We start from the raw sequence: 22,062 nt of genomic DNA, 5'->3' as shown, positions 1-22,062 counted from the left end.
CTGTGTCTGGGAGAGCAGGGGAAGGAATAGAGGGCATGAGCAAGGAAAAAAACCCAAGCATGATTTTGAAAAAATAATTGTTTGATAGATGCAAAAGATGAGGTTGGTTTTGTTTGCCTAATGGGGATGTAGCTTTTTGAAATCTGGGAGACCATTTTTGTGGCAAATATCACTAAGCATAAATAAAGCCTCAGGTCAGCATACAGCTGGCTTTTTTTTTGCCATGTCTTCTTAATACCATTGTGTAAGAGAAAGGAGAAAAAAACCACACTTTGATAAAATAATAGATTTTGAGTTCTTCTTATTTTTGCCTGCTTGAGTGATTTCATCTGTTGGGGCTGTGGGAGGTTGGTGTTCTCAAATATTTTCTCCAAGAGAAGTCTAAACATAAAGCAGAAAACAATGTTTTGTCACAAGTGGCTTCAATATGGTCCTGCAATGTTTTTCTCAGGATATCAGTGCTCATCTCATAGCTGGTGGTGACACTGAGGATTCAAGTTCTTTAGTGCTGACACTTTGCAAGAAGCATTAGATAGGATGCTATATATATTAAGATTAACATAAAATTTCAAACAACAGGCAGAATCAGAGGTATGGTAGAGGATCTATCCAGAAGTGTGCCAAAGCAGTCATTTAAGTTGTTTCATCCAGCAGGCAACAACTTTTTCTACAGGCATCATTCTAAATTAGACTGACCTACATTTTAGCTCATGTATAGTTCAGTCGGGGGTGCAAGAAACTTCCGCAGGCTTTCAGAGTTGGATAGGAGGGTTCAGCACAGCAAAGTAGCTACAGAACAAAGAGTATTCAAAAGAGGGTTAAATTCAGAGGAGGCTGAGCTATAGAAAGGGCTTTGCTTTCCAAGTGCTTTCACTCATTATCAATAGAAACATTGATTTTAACTGGATAGCTTTCAATACAGGAACAGGCTTAAATCTTCACCACAATTTGTCTCACAGTATTCAAGCCTCTCCCATCTCCTCCTGTAACTGATTACAAATCAAACTTTAGCATAGTTGAAAGAATAACTATAAAACATTGACTGTTTTCATTATGGGATGTAGGAGAAGTTGAAAGGATTGCAAGTTTATACTCAAGAATTTTTCTAACCTCCCATTACGTCATTCACCTCTAGTCTATTCCTCCAGCAAGTGTTAACTACAGAGATGATCCATGTATGCCACTGTGCTCGTTTCCTGTTTGCCTTGTAATGCATTTGTCTCTGCTTGCTAACAACAGGTCTCCTAGCATTTCAAGGAACTGACAATGGGAAAACTGAGGGCAAAGGTTAAAACTGTGACCGTTCAGTTCATCACTCGGGAGACTAAAACTAAAAACACAACCCACACATCAGAAAAGTGATCCTTAACAAAAATAGACAAAAAAAAAAAAACAACCCCAGCAGCTGTTAAAAGCTCCAAACTTTTGCTGAAAAAATCAGATCTACAGGTACACTCTGCTTCCATGGTTTTCTTCCAAAGAAAATGTCAGAAGTAACTAGCAAGTATTGAAAACTGTCTTCCAAATTTATTTTCACCCTAATCCTTTTGGGTACTAGTTCATATTTCTGCCAGTAATTACTTGTAAACCTTCCAAGATGGAAGGGCTATAAAGAAGAAACAGGTATGAGAAGAAGTCATAATGGTAAAAAGCTTACTTGGCCCACCTTGGATTTAGAAATTAAATTTTCCCTAATCATAGCATGCAGTGAAGTCACTGTTTTCTTATTCCAACTGCAACAACCAGAGAGATTGCATAGCTTTATCCAGACCTTATTCATATCCAGTGGTTGTGGTGGATTTGTTGTTTCAATTATGCATGCACTGAGAGTAGAAAGCTGAATTCATAATGAACTTCCAATGCCATCAAGGAGAAAATCTGCTTCATGTGCTGAAATAATGTACAGAGTATTTTTGCCTTATGCCTTCCTACAGAACCATTCCCAAAGACAGCAGGAGGGAGATAAGTCTCATATGTATAGAAAAATAACAGTACACTTACTGTCTCTCATACACATCCGTTGCCGCAAATTGCCACTATAAAACACACTCCTCCACCTTGCTGAATAGCCAGCTCATAACCTTCCTTCTCAGTGGGTAACCTAACCAGCTCCCCCACTTCTTCACTAGTTAATCATGGAGGCTCAGTAGCTCCAAAATGCACTCTAGAGATATGAATCACTTCCAGAATATGGTGTTCAAATGTATCTAGCAGAGATACTAGTTTTAGCCTCCACTTAAGACAGAAAGATTTTCCATCTTTTAAATAAATTGGAAAGGTATCATCTTCTGATTATATCCCACTCTTTTTTGAGCCCCACTTTCCCTCTGGTATGGTTCCCCCTACTCCTCTTATTCACCTTCAGTGCTAAGCATAATCCCAATTACTCCACTGCACTGGAACTGACTGAGTGATGGAAAAGTATAAACTAACTATATGAGGTCGAAGTGAAATCTAAGGTTATTTCATTTTCCAGACAAAAATCCATTTTCACAACCGAGGTTATTGACAGCACACATGATCTACCAAAGAAATGAATGTAGATCCTTACTAAACTAGATAAATAACTGCAGCCACATCTCTTCTAATAGGCCCATTTATAGTGCAAACTTGTGAACTTGAAAAAAACTACTGTTACGTGTTCAAAATATGATTCATGTTTGTCCTAGAGTTTGTTATTAGGGGGGAGAGGGCATGAAAAGGCATTTTCAAAATGCTTTCCATTCATGAAGACATTTTCCATTGTGTTATTCATTCAGCAAGGCCTACAGTATTTTCTTCCTTTTTATCCAGTAAAAATAACTCATCACTTCTCATTTTTCTCTGGAAGTTTTATTGGCCAGGAATATGACAGTTTTATGAGGTATTTTGGACAGCCATTATGCTGCTGACAGATGAAAAATCACAGTACATTATAGAAGTAAAGTACCAAAATAATGTGAATTAATTAGCTAACTTCAATTACCACTACATATTCCTGAATTTGGGGAGTACCCCTTTGTTTCCCCATCCTACTGAAGAAGGAACAGCAGCACAAGAGCTGAAACCTCCTGACCCAAAGCCATAACAAATCTGAAATACAGCCTGAATTTGAATTCAGGATTCTGATGTGACTGCCACACTTTGAAATACATGGTTCCCCTAGGGGAAAGAAGAAAAATTTTTAAAATCCAATTCAGTAGGTTACTAGGAAATCAAGCTAAAAGGCTTCCTGGCACCATAAGGAGAGGACTGAATAGCAACATGTCCATAAAGCCTTTTGTTTTCGCACTGTAAACTTTGATTCTCAGCTTGGTCAGTCGGATGGCAAGCAAAAGCCCATTTCTCTTTAACAATTGCTTGGTGACCTGCACAAAACAAATTGGTTGTTATCTTTAGCTTACACGGAATGGAAATTGAACAAGATAACCATTACAGCTGTGAGAATAACTTACTGTGATTTATATATTCAGTGAATCAAAGTGTTTTTCTCCTTGCAAAAAAAAGTCAAGGCTTGCACTAAAGAGGGATCCATTGGAATGGAATATACCCCCTTCTTTCTCAAATGCAGACCTTTTGTTTAGGTGTGTGAAGATTTATTGCTATACAATGCTGTATAAGCATAAGCAATGCAAAATTTGATACCCGCTTTGGAGGGGAACAAAGAGCTTATACTAATTTCATTACAGCCTGAAATTAGGCATCCAATAAGAATTATTCTGACAGCATTGATATTCAGTATTTCATGACTGATCAAAGATGTCAAAAGGATAAAGGGAGTCTCCTGAAGATCCGTGGGTAAAGTTTGTTCCTTCAAAAGCATGATATTAAAGCATCAAGATTAAAGTGACAGGTGTTTACATTTTACCCAAAGTTCTGCAAAGCACCTTGAAATATTTGTGCTTCCTTCCTGTAACTGGAGCTGAGATAAGCTTTCAAGTCTTGAAATTGAATTTCCATCCTCTGGAGGGCTTTAGAGCACCATCCATTTTTCTCACTGTAAAGAGAGGGTGCTTGTGTCAATCCATTTTTAATAGTTGTGACTAGTTGTGTTTCTTGATTCAACAAATATAATTCATTCCATTTGGAAAAAAGGAACAAGAAAGGGTAAAGAATATGTGCTAAGAAATCTTTAAGCCTTTCATGGGCTACATGACCCTTGCCTCAGCATGGCTTTTAGTCTCCCAGCACCTTCATTTTCTATAGATGGAATGAAGGTGCTCAATGCTTTTATGGGCTACTTCCCAAAGGAGAAATTATGTGCTTTGGTGTGCAAGAAGAGCCAGCCTTCTTTCTTTTCTGCCTGACTCTAGTCTCCGTTGAAGAAATCCTGCCTGCTGTTATGTTAGGGCTATAATAGTATGTTCAAGTACGCCCAGGAATGGTCAGTGTTCCAGAGAGCATATGTCTATGACAATAAATGGTCAAGCAAGCCAGTCCCTGGCAAGCCTTGGCTGTGCAGCTGGTTCCCAGCTATGGTTGTTCTGACTCTAGCCAGACCCCTTGTAAAGGAAGTAAAACCTGGAAGCAGTATCCTACGAAATTTGAGTGTATCATACCTTGGTGAAAAAGGTACAGATGCTTCATACTGGGCAACTCACAGTCCATTTGTATGTGTTCATAAACCTTGGATTTAGATGGATTTGGTCAGTTGCTGTTTGCAAAGATGTGAAAGTCTGAGAGTTTAAAACAGTAGGTGAAAAATGTTTTTTCCCAATAATAAATAAGTCGCTTAGCCTACTCAATTTAATTTTTTCTTTTGAGTTACCATTTTCTAAGTGTAATGCAATGAAGAGGTGGTAAAATTAAGGTTTGATGCTTGTCTAAAAGTGGTCAGACTAACATTTTAGAAAAAAAAAGAGATATTAGCTTCCTATGAGAGATGATTGCAGTGGCGTAAGGCCTTCAGGTCACAGAAACGCAAGACTGAAATTGCCAGTTCTATTTCATTTATCTTTTAGTAGCCTTGGCCATCCAAAGAGTAAATAGCTTCCAGTTAACCAAATGTATTCCTTCTTTATCAGTCATCAGCACAATGAAAGGAAGGATGAAATGATTTGTCTGCCAAAGCAGACATACTGATCCTGAGGCACATGCAACACAACCCAAGGGCAAGTCCCAGGCTTAGCAATGTAAAAAGATAGCAATCACAGCCTTCCACTTCCGCTCTCCAAGAAATCTGTGGTGACTACCTGTTGACAAATTGGAAAGGATTCAGAGAAAAAAATGCAAGTCTATTTCAATAACAGGAAATGTTGCTTTCTGGTAAAGGGCTTACCTGAGGCATTAAACGAGTTGCAAGATCATGACCCAAAACTACCTGATGGGGGAATGAGAAAAGGCTGTGACAGTGAGAGGTAAAGTCATGTTTCCAGATATCTGCTCCAGTTTTGGCTGAGGTAGGGTTAATTTTCTTCATAGTAGCTGGTATGGGGCTATGTTTGGGATTTGCGCTGAAAACAGTGTTGGTAATACAGAGATGTTTTTGCTATTGCTGAGCAGTGCTTACCTGGTGTCAAGGCCTTAACTGCTTCTCATACCATCCCACAAACAAGTAGGCTGGGGGTGTGCATGAAGCTGAGAGAGGACACAGCAGGGACAGCTGAGTGATGGAGCCCTGCTTTCCTGGACATGGCTGCACACTTGATTGCCCATGGAAAGAGGTGGATGAATTCCTTGTTTTGCTTTGCTTTCTTGCACAGCTTTTACTTTACCTATTGAACTCTCTGTATCTCAACCTACAAGGTTTCTCATTTTTACCCTTCTGGTTCTCTCACCCACCCCAGTGTGGGGGTGGGTGGGTGGGAAATAAGCAAGCACCTGTGTGCTGCTTAGTTGCTGGCTGGGGTTAAACCATGACACTGACTAAAGCTAGAAAGATTCACACAAGACATCAGGTATCCTTTTAGAACATTGTGATAAGGAGAATAATTTAGTGAAGGAGGTATGGATAATCTATTAGATGAAATAGCTTTAAAGATAAAAGCTAGGTCAGTCAGACACAACTATTCTGATGCACATATTTCTAGACAGAATCATAGAATCATTTAGGTAGGGATCATTGAGTCTGGCTGTAGAACTAATATTGCTGAGTCCACCACTAAACCATGTCCCTAAGCACCACATCTACACATCCTTTAAACACCGACCTAGTATTTTCTTCAATCCTGCTGATGAAGGAGAAAGAGAAATGTAGGAGCAGGTATTTTGCAAGTCAATAACTGGTAGTAGAGCTCGGATTGCAGGCAGGGTTTCAGCTTTTGTGAGTACAGGACTCTCCAGTGAGAACAAAGGACAAAGAGACAAGGAATACACCTGACAAAGCAGGATGAGAACATCTTTGCCAACAGCTTTTCTAACCTAGCAAGGAAAACTAAGGCAGATTCATTGGAGAATGAATTGCAAAGAGAAGAAGAGGTGAAGGTAAGTGCCTATAAGGGAGTGCTCAAGGCACTGTATGATACAGTAAAAAGGATCTCTTTCAAGAAAAATCAGGGTGACAGCGGGACAATTAAAATGACTATGCACAAATGCACACAGCATGGAGCAAAGGCTTTGTTTGCATACAGAAATAATTCTGTGTCATACATAACCCCTCCATACACAAAATGGGCTTACTTTTCCATGGACTTTGTGTTCTTCGTGAGTCTTTGCTGACGGAATAATACTTGTTTGGACATCTTTTTGTACAGATATGAGTAATAACTACTGTAGTTATGAGAGAAAAGCATGTAGAGAAGTACTGGGGGAGGGCAGGCAAGAAGCATACTTGCTATTTGCATCCAAGTTGTGTGTTCTGTGCAAGTTTTCCTGCTGAAAGCATCTTTGAACTGAATCACTAGGTCTGTCTCCATACAATACCTTCCTTGGAGCAACTGGGAAACTGAATTCCTTATAAAAGCTTCAGGCTTCTACTTTGGAAAACACACTGCTTATGCAGAGATATGTAACTTGGGCTAGCTGACTCATGCCTTTAAAAACACTTAGTTGAAATGCAGATGAATTGAAATTTAATCCAAATTACAGAATTACTTGCTCTGGTAAGCCTTCATGTTAAGAGTGGTGATACAGCTCAGTCTCTCCTAGGCTTCTGGCTTTGCCAGAATTTAAGCAGTCACCTTATATGAATATATGATATAATGAAAAGTAATAGGCACAAGGTTAGCTTAAAGACAGTAGCATTATTTCCCTTAATTCCTGCCTACCAACCTTAGCTTGGAGGCAGGAATTTCCAACTGCAATTGTCCTGGCACTGGTACTGGCAGTGATAACTACAACAACTCCAAGCTGGCCATGCACGTATATGGAAAAGTGTTAGGAAAATTATTCAGACAACATCTGTGTCCTACTTTGAAGTAGCTTGAATAGAGCTCTGCACACATCTGTTTAGGAACCTCTCCTAAAGGCATTTTCATCTTTTTCTGTTCATTAGAGAAAGAAAAAGTTCTTCCCAGATGCTTTCTTCTCTCAGTGTTCTTGTAGCTTCTTCTACATTTCCCTTAATATCAATTTGTCTACAGCACCATACTGAGTCTTGAACATTGTATTTTTCTGAAATAAAATATGAAAGGCAATTACTACTGCTTTTGATTTACTTGAAGAGAACCTGCAGGATGGTTTTTTTTTCTTCAACTGACAGCTTCTGAACTGTTAAAAATAATAGAGCTCTTTGAACAGTGTTTGAGATCAAAGAAATACAGAAATAAAGAATCAATAACAAAAACTTGGTCTGCACTACTTTCGTGATGTCAAATCAACAGGCACTAATGCCTGCTCAGACAACTTTTTCTTGGGATCTGAAAATTTGAGTGGAGGAGAAAGGTCACAGGTTGAAGACATAAAGGAATGTTTCACTTCAGTATACATACTCATGTGCCCATTTTTGGAGCTTTGTATTCCTAACAATCCCAGTTTACTAAGGTACTTCTCTAGAAAACCACAGGCATCAGAAATCCAGTGGGTGATTCTACATTCAGACATTTATTTAGATGCAGGTGGCTATAATTTCTGCCTTGGACAGCTACTGTGCTTGCCGTGCAATATGTCCGCCTTGCAGAACAGAGATCCCTGACCAACCACAAGTACAACCAGGACTAAAGCAGCCTAATGATTAAGGGAGGAGAAATACATTCACAGCTAAATGCAGTATTACCTCTTCCATCAGCAGTCATCCTGAAGCACTGACTTTGATACAAATGTCACAGTCCAGAAACATGAATTACCTCTTAACAGTTTTGCTTGACTGTGGGCCTGATATGGCCATCTTTCAGTCTATTTGATTGCTGAAAAAACTAAGTGGAATCAAGCTACTAGCAGCAATCAGTCACAGACTGAGATAGTAGGATTACAGTTGCCTTATTTTCTTCTCAGTTAAAAACCTCCAGTCTATCTCCTGACAATTCCTGCAATAGGTTCTGTATTATGAAGAAAGAAAAACCTGCAAGTATAAGGGGAAAAATTAAATGAATGAAAAATAAATTGCATTTAACATCAAAGCAAATTCAAGGGCTGCTGCACAATGTGTATTATTCATATTCATATTTAATTCATTAAACTTCATCTTTTTTAAATATAAATAAACCTTAGACTGTCTATTTTGCCCACTGGCCCAGAGCACTGCAGGTATTCCAGATATGTCAGAAAACTTACTCACACTTTGCTGCTCTGTACAAAGGCCCTTGAAAAGTCACACACAATTGCATATACACAGAGGCATGAAATATGCATATTTTCATGCATTTTAGAGAGAGTGATGAGAAAGTACTGTCCCTTTATTACTTTTAATATTGTTTTTCTCATTTTATTTCTCCTTCCTTGCCCAGAATTTCTTTCCTGCTACCATCTGCTACATCTCCTCTGGTTTTCCCCACAACCCTTCCCTCGCTTACGTTGTTCTATATTTAATTCAGATTACAAATTTTCCAGGGTCTAGAAAGCAATATCCCCTCTGGAAAAATAACCACTCAACCCCTCGCTCCCTAAGGTTGCTTCCTCCTTACTTTTTTTCTCCTCTTTCATAAGCCCTTCCCTGAATTTTTCCCCATGCTTATTCCTTACCACAATTGCCCTTGATTCTTCTTCAGCAGTAAAGCTTAAATCTCTAAGCCTCTGCCAGTGCAGTTAAAAAAAAACCCTGTTATCATTATCTTAGTATATAAGGTGTCCATGCTAAAAATAGCATTAGTTGATTGAAAAGAAAAGATAACTGAGGTGCTCATCCATAGATTTAGTGTTTTGAGAGTAGGCAGGATCAACATAAGGTAGACAATAATCCATCCCAGAGTTTCAGTATTACTGTTGCAGAAAATGTGATTAAGTGAGACTATATTAAGTTCCTTTTGACAGTACAATCAAAAAGGAGGAAGATCTGTGGAGGGAATGGTCATCTTGGAAGGCAAGGTGCACATGCTGTGCTGTTTCTCTAGTACACAGATTGAAAGAGATATGCTATGCTGTCTCAAGTTAAAATCTACAAGGCTTTTTAGGAAGACGGACACCCATGAAGATCCAGTCATCCTGTCTCTAATGTACTTTCTGTCTTGGGAGAGGTAAATCCCCACTGACACAATTAAAGGCTGAAAAAATGCTGAACACATCCTTGGTGCCAGGTACAAATTCATGATGTGGTTCACCATTTCCTAGAGGATTTCTTGCAGATTTTTTTCTGTGGTGTATTGTTAAAAGCACTTCCCACACACAAGGCCAAACAGTTCAGGTCTTCCCACCTCATCTGCAAAGCTACAGCACAGCTTTCTCCTCCTTTTCAGCAATAATTTAACAATGGTTATTGTAAGTGCACTCCCTGGTTACAGTGAAAAACCGAAGCCAGGAACCCTTCAAGTTTTAAAATGAATGAAGTGTCAACAGATGGCTGTCTACTGAACTGTACCAGTAGACAAGGACCTAACAGACTAGAAATGAACTACTGTCCAATCTGGGAAGCTATCTGACTCCTGTAGCAGTCATCACCAAAAAGAGGTAAATCAGCCCCAAAGGATGAGCATAACCTACTTTCTCCACAGAAGACTTGGTTGAGTTTGGACACCCAGGTACAGAACATCCTTTAATTTCCCACCACCCCCAAAACTGCTCCAGGTCCGAAACTCTTAGGAAAGTGAGTGTTATGTAAGTCAACCTTTTCAAGATAGGTTTAATAGCAAGGACTGTGAATCGACAGATTCATCTTCATACAGTTCCCACTACACTGCATGCTAAACAGAACAGGTTTACCCATTGCTGAAGACTTAAGGTGACTCAGGGAGGAAAGGAAAAAGTCATGAGCATTCCTTGAAAGAACAGCTTTGGAAACAAGGAGGGAGAAGACAAGCATTTTCATCCCTCAATATGTCATGTAGAAGGTCATAAGGGGGTTAAAGGAAACACAAGTGCCTCCTCCCTGCTTCCTCAATGGCATCAGTTCAGTGGATTGGGCTCCTGTACTGCCCAAAATAGGGAAGCACTGGGTTGAAAAGTGTGCTGTCATACGGAAAAGGGAAAAAGCTGTTTTTCACCACAGAAAATAACACATTGAATAAAGCCTTTCAACTAGCTCTTAGGTTCAGTCATCCTTGGAAATAGCCAATAGTCTGGTAAATACCATCCAAACAAGCACAGTGATCAGTGACCTTTGCCAGGTGTTTTCTGAAGGTGCCATTACCACAGTTCCTGACCCTTTAGCAATAACAACATTTCAACAAGCCACAGACACTTTTCTTTGTAGCACCCATTGCAACTCATACGTATATAAAAGCTGCCAAAGAAATCCATGGTCACAAGCATCACAAGACAAGTCTGGGGACTAGAAGGAAGCCTTCTGTAAGTCACAAGTTGAGAGTTAGGAGCAACAATATTCTTTGCTGTCTTTTTTCTTTCTACTGACTTTGAAAAGGAGGGGAGCTTTTATTAATGTGGCTTTGGAAAATTCTAGACAGGAGATCTCAGAAGGACAGACAAGCTCTGCATTTTTTTAGAGGGGTATGGTATCATAAAAGCCCTCTTCCTCTTCAGACAAGCCCCTTTTAACAAGACCTTCCCTTTAGCAAGGATAAGGGAAAAGCTATCTTTCTGTAATTACAGAAATTATCATCTCATATTTTGTTTTTCTTCATGTTTACCACTCATAACAACAAAACCATGAGCTGCAATTGAAGTTTTGCACTTGGGACATGAAGATCTGCCCCACAGTGCTTCTGAGGCCAGGTTATGCTTGACCTCCCAGCCCCCCTGCAGTCAAGTAGCTTCCAGGGTCTGCTGCAAGCAAGTATATGTGGAAAACCTGGTATGGAACTAGCTCTTTATGACCTCTGGAATCACCAAAGCTGGTGACAGCTGTCAACACATTACCAGAATTATTAGATAAGGACACACCTGAAGACCTATGCTAATTTGAGCCACCAAATCTAATCCCAAGAACAAACCAGGCCTAAAAACAACCCAAAGGGAGAATAATCATACAGCTATAATTCCTGCCCTTCATATTTTCAGTTGTTCCCTCCTTCACCAGACCACAAATCACTCTGAACAGAGTGTAGTATATTTATCTACTATGCCTTCTTCAGTTTTGTATTATTCATGCAATGTATGGAGCTCAGGAGCAGAATCCCACCCAGAGACCTGAGCCCAAGACATTTGTTTCCATCTCTATCTTATCAGAGGAAAACTGCTGCAAAGGTCTCTCATCCCAGCTATTTCAGGATTCTAGTTATCTAGACCATAGACATCTCACCTTTCATTTCCCCATAAATCATCTATTTAGTTCATAGTGCAATAAAAATGGTGGAAACAACATGTTTTCTCATACATTTCTTCATTCACACAGGAGGAGAGGACCATCAACTCAAAGTTTATATTGTGTCTTTAAAGGACTAGAGAAGCAGGGAAGTATTCTGGAATACACTTTCAGTTAAAACCTAGGAGGGTTTCCCCAGCTTCGCCAGAGAATTAGGATTGCTCAGAGCCTCTCCAGCCATAAAAATATCATACACGTAGCTGCCTACACCAGTCTGCTTTCAGTTAAGAGTTAATTTTTGGAAGACATCGCAACTGGAAAAAAACACCAAAACAAAACAAACCCCTAACAACTAAGAAAGTCTCTAATAGCTTGCTTCCTGCTATCCATAGCTTAGCCTACAATCCCTCACCAACCTTCTGCCCATAAAACATGCTTGAGGGCCAGCAGCTGCTTTTACACTATGTCTTAGCATTGCTGACGAGGACTTTAAACTCCACCTTGGTTTGGGACTCTAACACCTATGGTTGCAAGAGACCTCAGCAGGGACTTAACTCTTTGATGGAGGTGCTGCTTTCTCTTTCTCTGGAAATAGCCATTCTTTGCTGTGACTGCTTTATGTATGTATGCATGCATGCATGCATGCATTTATTTATTTATTTATCTATCTAGTTATTTATTTATCTATCTGTTTATTTATTTATTTATTTTACCGTGGCTTTGTGTTTAGTATGCTCACAAGTGTCTCTTAATAAGGTGGAAACCTGAACAACAAATTCGTTTAAAGAAGTATCTTTTTAAAAGCTGTATGTTTCTGGTACAGACGGCATCAATCAGACCACCTGATAAATGTAGAGAAATTAATGTAAATAAAGTTTAGCCCAGAGCACTGGACTAGAAATCTGGAACATTTTTCTCAGTTTTTGCCCAATAAATGAAGTTGTATGCATTGCTGTTGCCTTTATGCATCAGTTTCCCCATACTTAAAAGAGTAATGTACTATTAAACTCACTTCCAAAGTACTTTGAAGGCATTACCTATCGTGTAAAAAGCTTGGTGTTACTGAAGCAGAGGGAATTTTTAAAATTGAGAGTCTTGTGTTTAAAGGCTTGTAGAGAATTGAAAGATGCTGGAATTCCTTCCATTTGTGTGGATCTCATTTGCTAGAAGATGAAAGAAAGAGACAGAAAAGTAATCAGCCATGTACAGTAGGCTGGGCTGGGGAAGTGGTGGGGAGCAGGTGCCTGCATTGCTTTAACAATTGGGTGAGGATTAAGAGTAACCTTTATGTGTATCAGGTTTTCTAAGCAGAGGAAAATGCAGTGAATTTCTTACAGCTGACATGAGCTCCCATCAACCATGTGCTCTACTGCATTCCAAACCCGATTTCCCACAGTATTTATACACCTAAAAATACACACTACTGCCTAATGGTGCTATCAAAACTGCAAATGAAGTGCTTACATCCCACTGAAATCACCTATCTCTTTAGATGGTGTACAAAACCCCATTAAGTGCTTACATTCACCTGCAGACACCTAAAACGTTTAGGAAATGAGGTGTTAAGTCAGTTAGGAGTCTGAATCCCACCCAGATTGTCAAGACTATAGGGGCCATATATAGGCTGCCTAAAGTTATGGTCAAAGAGGGATTGAGATGCTTGCTGTGGGGTCTTAGCTTGAAGCAGAAGTGGAGCAGGGGCTACTCCCAGACCTCTTACTGTAAGACCGTCCTGTTATGGGCATGAGTGCTGCTCTCATAGCACATGCAGGGGTCTCACAGCTCTGAACAGCTCGAGACGTCTCACTAATCACTGTCATGGTTAGGAGTGGCAGGCTAGGTTTGCAGCAGGTTGAATTTCCAGGGGACAGACAGCAGATGGACAAACCAGCTTCACCTGATGTGCGATCAGGGCTCTGACTATCTCCGAACATGGAGCATGGGCTTTATATACTTGTTCACATTTCTTGAGACAGAAGAGCCAGACAAATAGGAAGAACCAGTTCTGTGTGAAAGTTTCCTGCTCCAGCTCCACACAGAAATGTTCCTGAGGAGGCTGACTGAATCTCTGTTGTCACTTTTGAGGGCGCTATGCAGAAATGCACATGGACTGGGTGGCTTTTCCTCATCTGCCTTTTCACAGGCAGACTTATGCTTTCCACCCCTCCACCCTGCTCTCACCGGCTTTCAGTTCCCTCCACCAATCCTGCCAATTGCTTTGTGGAGTTTAGGAACTCGCTAGAAAGAAAAACCCTATTTTCTTATAAATTCGAATGCTGTATGCAGCTGAAATCAGTGTCCATTCAGAGCATGTTTATGAAGAATGTTGTTTGATTTGTAGCTTGTGTAAGCATGCATCACCCTTGCAAAATAGAAAAGATTGCTTATTGTTCTACATGTGTAGAGCAAGACTGCAAGACAACTTCATCCTGTGCATGTACAAAACAAAAAAATATATGTGAGCTCAATTAATTTTTTTTTTTCATTCTATATTATTATTGAGTATTTGTGTTATGGATTTGAAAATAAAGTAAGCAGTTTCCAGACCCTTTCGAGAAGATTTAATCTCTATTCCAGTCTGTGGTGTTTATTTTTGACAGTTTTCTCTGGCGGGACAATGAAAATATGCTTGGCAGTTTCAAGCTTAATTTATAAATCATTATAGAACTTCCTTATGCAATCTAACAGGAAATTATAATTTTCCTGTATGCCTTGGGATCACTCTGTAGAAGATGCTAATGCACAGTTGCTCTGCTGTGTTAGTCTGTTGGATGATTGAATGAACTTGCATAAATAAAGGTCTGTATCTTTGATGTAGCTACTGAATCAATGCATAGGGAGCTTTACACCAATTTTGCAGCTTCCTGATTCTTGGGACATTCAGCTTCTGGGAAGATTCTGTTGGAAAGTTAAGACTGCCAATGACCAACCTAATCACAGCAGCCTCCCATTCTCTCCTTCTGTGCGGTGAAAAATTAAAATTGCAAGCAACCTGTGTATCAGCTGTTTTTTCACAGAAAGGGTAGCAAGCAGTGGGGTTATTCATGGGAGTTAACAATGGATGCTTAAAGACTGCACAAGCTGAGAATGCAGTGAGATCCTGGAAACAGAAAGCATATTCTGAGGAAAAGCTTTTATGTAGTTAGGTGGTTGTTACAATCGCCCCTTGGGACCTGCTGTTGACTACTTTTAGTGGTAATATAGCCTTTGATCTGACTTGGCAAGGATGTTCTTGTGAAGAAGAAAAACTTCCTAGAAGAAATTATGAAATACTTGCTGCAAGCTTTTGTGAGTTCAATGCAGCAGTGCTCAGTGGGAGGGAATATGACATCTTCCTAATTAATGGGCCGTATTGTCAAGTAACTCTATGCTCTCAATGGGCTAGTCAACTCCATTAATCAGCTCAACCCTGCATGGGTCTCCTCTAATACTGCTGTTAGTGCCACAGTGTATTAATAATAAAAAGTCCAATTAAATGACACTTTGCAAGCTTGTCTTTCCCATGTGCAAATGAAACCTCAAGTCACAGTGGTTGTTGTCTCTCTTGTATAGGATTTTGTGGTTATTGTTCTTTAACACCTGTTTTGAAGTAGAGTTTATTTGCTCAAAATCTCATTATAATCTACAACATGCAGCAAACACAGTTGTCCTATTGTTTTATTTTAATTGATTTTTATATAATGAGCATAACAATTAAAAAGACACCATATTGATGAGTGCTCAGGCCTCTTTCAACATCCGTGAATTTAATCTCCAGGTGTTGTCAGAATCTTTCTTTTCACTTGAAATCTGAAACTCAAAAAGACGCTCATTTAAAAACAGCACAGTCAGCCCAGCTTGTAAATTGTGCAATCCGTTTTCAAGAGGCAGAGAAAACAAAGAGGAAGAGAGGGGAGAGGAGGACTAAGTTCATTTTCAGACCGCCTGCAAATTTGATTAAAAGTCATCACCTGAAAATTGGATTGTGTCTACAAGTCCAAGGCACAGCCTGAATTTTTGGTTTATGTACTGTAGGGGTGAGATTTTGATGGGAATATCTTAATCAAAGCCCTCTGCCTCCACATCCTTCAGGAGTAGTTGACCAGTAGCTGAAATCTGAGTCTCTCAAATGATATTTGAATCTTTAAGGACATTACCAAGAGCCTTGTTCTGCCCTGTGTAACCCCAGAATCTTTCTAACAAGACTCCTTTGACTCTTTCATACAGCCACATCTTGGCACAGAAGAAGGCAAGACATTCACATCTTAGACTATTCCTCTCAGAATCTTTCCTCTAATATTCATAAATTAATTGCTGTATATGAAAGTTCTGTCTTAATTATGATTCTGGCTCAGACTACTCAGTAACAAAACTTCATGGTGTGGATTTAAGAAATATAGTAATTTCCTTTGACTGAGATTAAATATAATAGTCACTGTTCTTTTTTTAAAATGTCTTCATGCTCTTTCACTGGCTCTGATTTGTTATGTGCATTCCTTAGCTATGAGCTGCCTGGGATTGAGAATGTATTTTGCTGTTTGTGTCCAAAGTGTTCTCCACCATGCAGTTTGTATTTACAGGGAAGTACTGGGGTATATGTCCATGAAAACTCTGGGGAAGTTATTAGTGAAATCAGCAGCATTCTGTAAATGTTGCTTGTTTTGTGGTCGTATAACCACTCTCTCACATGGCCAGGATCATTCCCTCAGTCGCCAGAGGTCTCTGAAGCCAGTCAGCTAGGCAGAGAGCACTACATCCAGTCTTTGCCAGATATCACCCATACCTGCCCACTATTGTGGAAACCAGAGAATTAGCAGAGGTGTATCCATCTGAGTTCAGGACTGATCACTGCACAAGGGGAAATGCTTTCATGAAGCCCAGAAGAGGAGAGGATCTAAAGAATGCAAGCAGCAGAAAATGAGAGCAAATCATTGGGTCAGTCAGGCTGGTTCTGTACTGTAGCTGTGGAATTCAAGTAATTCGTGTAACTTCTGCTGATTTCAGAAGCACAGAATGGGACATTTTCTCTTTTCATAAGGAAATGGGGGAAAAAGAGAAACCTACACTAACCACAGCAATACTACAACTGCATGAAGTTCTGAAATGCCATATGGTTTGCTTCATAAGGAGAGGCAAAATCTGAAGCCACCCTCTGTCCAACACATTTAGCTCCACAGTGACTAGGCGTTTGTATTAGCCTTGCAGTCAATTCTTTTCTGTGCCCCCTGACATGCCAGCACCTTTGCCAGCTGTGGACTCCATGCCTGCAGGAGCTCAAAGCGGTTCCCAAGTTCACCTGCCTCACTGGCTGTTTACAAGATTGCCCTGCAACATGGCCTCTGGTCAAGATGCAGAAATGGAGACAAGGGGCAGATTCAGGAGTTTCTCTTCAAACATATGGTCTCCCAGCAGATCAGGACCACAGGACAACATCTTCCATAACATACTTTACCAGTAAGTTTCTGCAACCTGTTGTTTATGTTCCTTAAGAACAGTGTGGCTTTGAGATCAAACTTCGGTCAGGTTACTACTGGCAGCAGGGCCAAAAAGTAGATGAGTCACGGATTGCTAGTGCAGATATGGTTCCTGGTGCAGGCATGGAGCAAGCAAAAAGTGAGAGTGAGTGTCACTAAGGGACTGCAGGAAGAGGGGAAAATACCCTTGAAGAACACCCCACAAACATACCCACAGGGAAACACTTTTACACCCTGGTTCTACCCTCAGCCTCCTAACCACAGCTAGTCTCTCCAGTCATCTTTCTCCTATGTGTGTGAATAGCTTTTCAGGAAGCAAACATGGCCTGGAAATATGGATACCTCCTTCTGTCCTGGCAAATCATGTATAAACCAAGTCTTAATCTGAATCTAGTTTCTTCTGCTTTCACAGTACCAGTCACTTCCTCGCTTTGAGATTCTGCTGGTTGCTGATGTTGCTACTACTGTACTGGCTCTTCCATCAGGATGGTCCCACAACTGCAGTGCAGACCCCAGTGTTGGTAAGGCTGGATCAGCCTGCCAGAACAAAGTTCTCAACCAAATCCATTGGTATAAATGGAAAGAAAGACCTGCTGAGTTCCATAAACTTTGGGGAAGAATAAAATTCTGTTGCCCTTGAGCTCTTCAAATAGCTTCACTCATTGCAAGGTGAAAAGGAACAAGTAAGATGACAGAGTCTGATCAACAGCCTAATACTGCCCTGAGTTAATCCGTGTTTGAGCTAGAGCACATCTTTAAGAAGGCACCAGTTTTGATTTAGATATCGGATCCTACAAGCCCACAGCATGGAATCAAAGGAGAATATTAGCTCCAAAGAGGAAGGAGAATTATGGAGTGGAATAAAAAAATACATGAAGAATTCACATATCATGTGTCACATCTTCAACTAAAATAAAACAACATAGAATCTCTGAAGCCAAAGGAACTATACTGATTTATACATTGTAGGAATCTGAGACTTCTTTGTTTTTATCAAAAGTTTTGTGCTTCATTGGAATGCTGTTGTTGAAGGAACTGGTTGGGGGTTACCTTCATGGAGCTGTGATGAAGTGTGCTGTAGTTTGTACCTGATAAGAATAATGTGTTTATTTATTAGGTGGGTAGAAGATTTATGTCCTTACTGACGCATTTCCCCTGCTTTTATGTATTTGGTGTTTTGCAAATGACAACTTTGTAACTAATTCAACTTTGCTTAATTACAGCCCATTTTCTTCAAACCCTGTAGGGATATGAGTTTTCAAGGGGACTTTTCTTCATGGAAAACCTGAAGGGATAAATAAGAACAAAGAAATGGTAGTAAAAAACAAATTGGAAGAATGTTGGATGTCAAATCATCTGCTGTTTTTGCGGTAGAGGGACCGATTCCCCTCAGTGATTTTGAAGGAGAAAGGGTTATTACTGCAATTAATGAAATTTTTTTTCACTTAAAAATTCAGCTGACAATCCAAAGACATTAGACATGGTACAGTTTATTAATCTGGATTAAACATGCATTTTCTAGGATTTGTGGTATTCCAAATACATTCAAAATCTGAACAGGCAGTATAAAAGCACTAAGCAAGCTAACTGGTTGAGTGCAGTTAGCAAGTTAATCACACTAACACAGGCTTCACCATAGGTGACCAAAAGCTAAAGTCTGGTGGGTGAAACACATGCTTTACTGCTCAAATACCTAAAAGAGTTACTTAAAAGTGAGCCGAACTGTCTCCACAGTACTGGCTCAGAGTTCTGAATTGCAGAGAACACAGCCTCCATAAGAAGCAGACCATCCAAGGATGCAGAGGAAAAATACACAAGGACATTTGAGAGAAATTTGAGTTATGCTCAAGTAAACTTGTTTCACTATAAATGTCACTGCAGATGACGCTCTTCAGAAGCGGTGCAAGAGTAGACAGAACCTGGGGGATGAGATCTGTGTGGGCAGGATACATCATTTGAACAAACCTATTGTGATGGTTTCAAGTGGTATTCATTTAGGTCAGCTGGTGAATTGCTGGCAAGACAGAGAGGTTGTGTGGGTTTCTTACAGAGGAGGAAGTGTCTTCACACTGCACAGCCCAGTTGGAGCATGAATTTCATCCATAAACCCACAGACAGCAAGTGGTGTGCTGATGCTTTTGTTCTCTTTCCCTCTTTTGGCAGAAACAGTTAGAAGGCATTTTTCTTGACATTACTCTCTGTCAAGAATCACACAGTCTTATGGAAAACACTGTATCATTTTGGACATTGAAATACAGCAACAAGGCTTGATAGATAGAAAAACAACAACTGGTACATGATTAAATTATTCAAATCTATCATGTTAAGGGATCGGAGACAGTGCTGGCTAGCTCTTATCTGATGCATGTCAATACAGCTCTGTTTGAGCTAGGCTTTTATTAACATGAAGATCCCCCTTCACTCTCCTGACAGTGTCAAGTAACACAGCATTGGCAGTGTAAGGAGGTCTACGAAGACTCTGGGGTCTGTCCCTCTAGTAGAGGTGCTTTGGTGCTCCTAGTGTGGGGGGTTGTAAATTTTCTTCCACAGTTTCCATTAAAGCCTTCCTCCTGGAAGCTGTGATTGTGGTCCTGAAATTCACTTGTCATGCTAAGTTTTCCATGCTTTGTCTCTGACCAAAGATAAATCTTTATCTGGTTCCTAAAATGTATTACAGAATACTCAAATCTACAGTTCTTTTAATCAACATTAGAGATATATTTGGTTACTTTAATTAAAAACTGTTTTTATGTGGCACTTAGGCATTTAACTAGAGCACTTCATCATGCTGGAGTGATTATTCAGAGTTGTCATCCAGATTGTCTAGAATAGGTATTGTATTATTCATATTATAGCTAATCACCTTCTGGCAAGAATAAAACCTCACATTTGCTAACACTGTGATGCTAACACTAACTCCGCAAGAAGCTTCTACTAGATGCTCTCTTTGTGACTACAGAATTCTCAAGGGTCACGAGGGAGAGCAAGGGAGTGAGGTTTTGTCTAGACTACTGTGTAGGCATACACTACTATGTACTGACATTTGCCTGTACACTGACCTAGGAAGATACAAGTCAGCTCTGATTCACAGACTGCAAGCATGTTACTAGGACCCCAGACCTGAGATCATTTTGCACGCCTCTTACAAAGATGCATTAGTTGGAGGGCAGCAGACTGCTAAGGTGCTGTGGCTGTCAGCAAATTAATATGGTACCACCACCGAGTGATGATCCTTCAAAGAGCAATGCCGTTGTCTCTGGAGCACACTGGGTTTGGTAGGTTAAACATGCAGCTCTCACAGGCGGGCTCTGCGCTTGCGAAGTTTCTCACCAGGCACAAGTGAAGGAAGATGTGGACAATAACAGGGAGTGGATGTCACCTATCCAGGAACCCTCTCTGACCACAAGAGAATCATTTAAATCCTGGGGAACCCCTGTTCATACTTAGGACTCTGGTTAGCAGCCAGGCACTGCTGCCTAAGAATGAAAAATCCATGTGAGTCACGGAGAGGAAAAGTTAATGTAATATTAAAACTGGAAATATCCATTCTGTCAAGTGTAATGCCCTGCTGTTTGATCCCATTTACTGGAGGTAAGGCTTGGGTTCTAAATTATATGTCAGATAGATATAATTTTGCACTGTAGACATGAAATGCGGACCGTCCTTTAAGGGAAGGAAAGAGCAGCTCAGCTCAAAGTGGCTGGCTTACAGTCACTTGCATAACGGTTACAAATCTGGCAGCTAGCCATAGCTGAGAATGGGTGTTTGGAAAGCAGCCACAAACAGTGACAGCAAAGTGCCATCCGGTGCTGATTTGGGTATCTCCATTTCCCTGGGAAGGTATCACTGCTTTGTAGTGGATTCTGTCAGGAGGACCCAGAAAGTAGAGCACCTCTGCACTTCCTTTAGGATTGCATGACAGCACCTGCAGTGGGTGTATTTCAGGGAGCGACTGCAGTGCCTGTGCAGGAAAGGACTTCTGCTTTTCGTACACATTGAAATAGGAACCAAGTGACCACACCTCATCATGGGTTTTCTGAGTTAGAATCATAGAATAGTTACGGTTGGAAAGAACCTTCAGATCATCAAGTTCCAACCCCCCTGCCATGGGCAGGGACACCTCACACTAAACCATCTCACTTTTATCGTATTACTTCAAAAATCACCAGTCTGTGAACATAATATCTCAAAACCATGGCTCCTTTCCTTTCTTGTGGAACAACACTTATGAATACTTATTCAAACTTACTTCAAGAGGCAGTCTTCCTTTTACAAACTATCTGTCTACCTTATTTTTTTGACCAGTCTTATTATATCTTTTCTAAGAGTGACTGTTGGGATGTGAAGGCAGCATTGGAGCCTGTGTTTCTATTGTACTTTCTGTCTCTGCCTGAATTTTAATGCTAGAAGAAATGTTAAGGGTGATTATCTACCTTACTGATGTGATGGGAAGATTCATTCATCCTGTTCTTTAAAATAGAAGCCTTCAACACCTAGTATTGAAAGTAGTCCCCATGGGCAATTTTTAATTAATTTTTCTCTCGTTGGTTTTCTTCTGTACCACATTAATGTCTAGGGGTCTCAAGGCAGATCTGGGCTGCATTGTGCAAGGTGCTGTAGGAATCTGGGGAAAGTGATTTATCTTACTAAAATCTCTGATTTTAGCCATCTGAAAGTGGTGCCCCTGTGCTAAGCTGGTTGAAAGGGTTCTCTCTACAGCATAAAAGACAACAGAAAGCCAACCTGTTCTGGGAGGCATATTTCAGAAAGATGGGATGTGCCTTCTAAGAGTGCCTCTGTCCATTAACTGTAGCAACCTAAACAAGAACCTTGGTTTGGGTGCCTTTGGTCTCAGGGTGCCCAGGTGAGAATCAGCCCTAGTGTGTGGCCTTTTTCACCTCA

The sequence above is a fragment of the Neopsephotus bourkii genome, unplaced genomic scaffold (genome assembly GCF_033783945.1).
Source record: "Neopsephotus bourkii isolate Nb327-2 ecotype Australia unplaced genomic scaffold, CSIRO-AGI_Nbou_v1 NB_1589, whole genome shotgun sequence".
Lineage (NCBI taxonomy): Eukaryota > Metazoa > Chordata > Aves > Psittaciformes > Psittacidae > Neopsephotus > Neopsephotus bourkii.
This window is presented reverse-complemented; position numbering follows the sequence as displayed.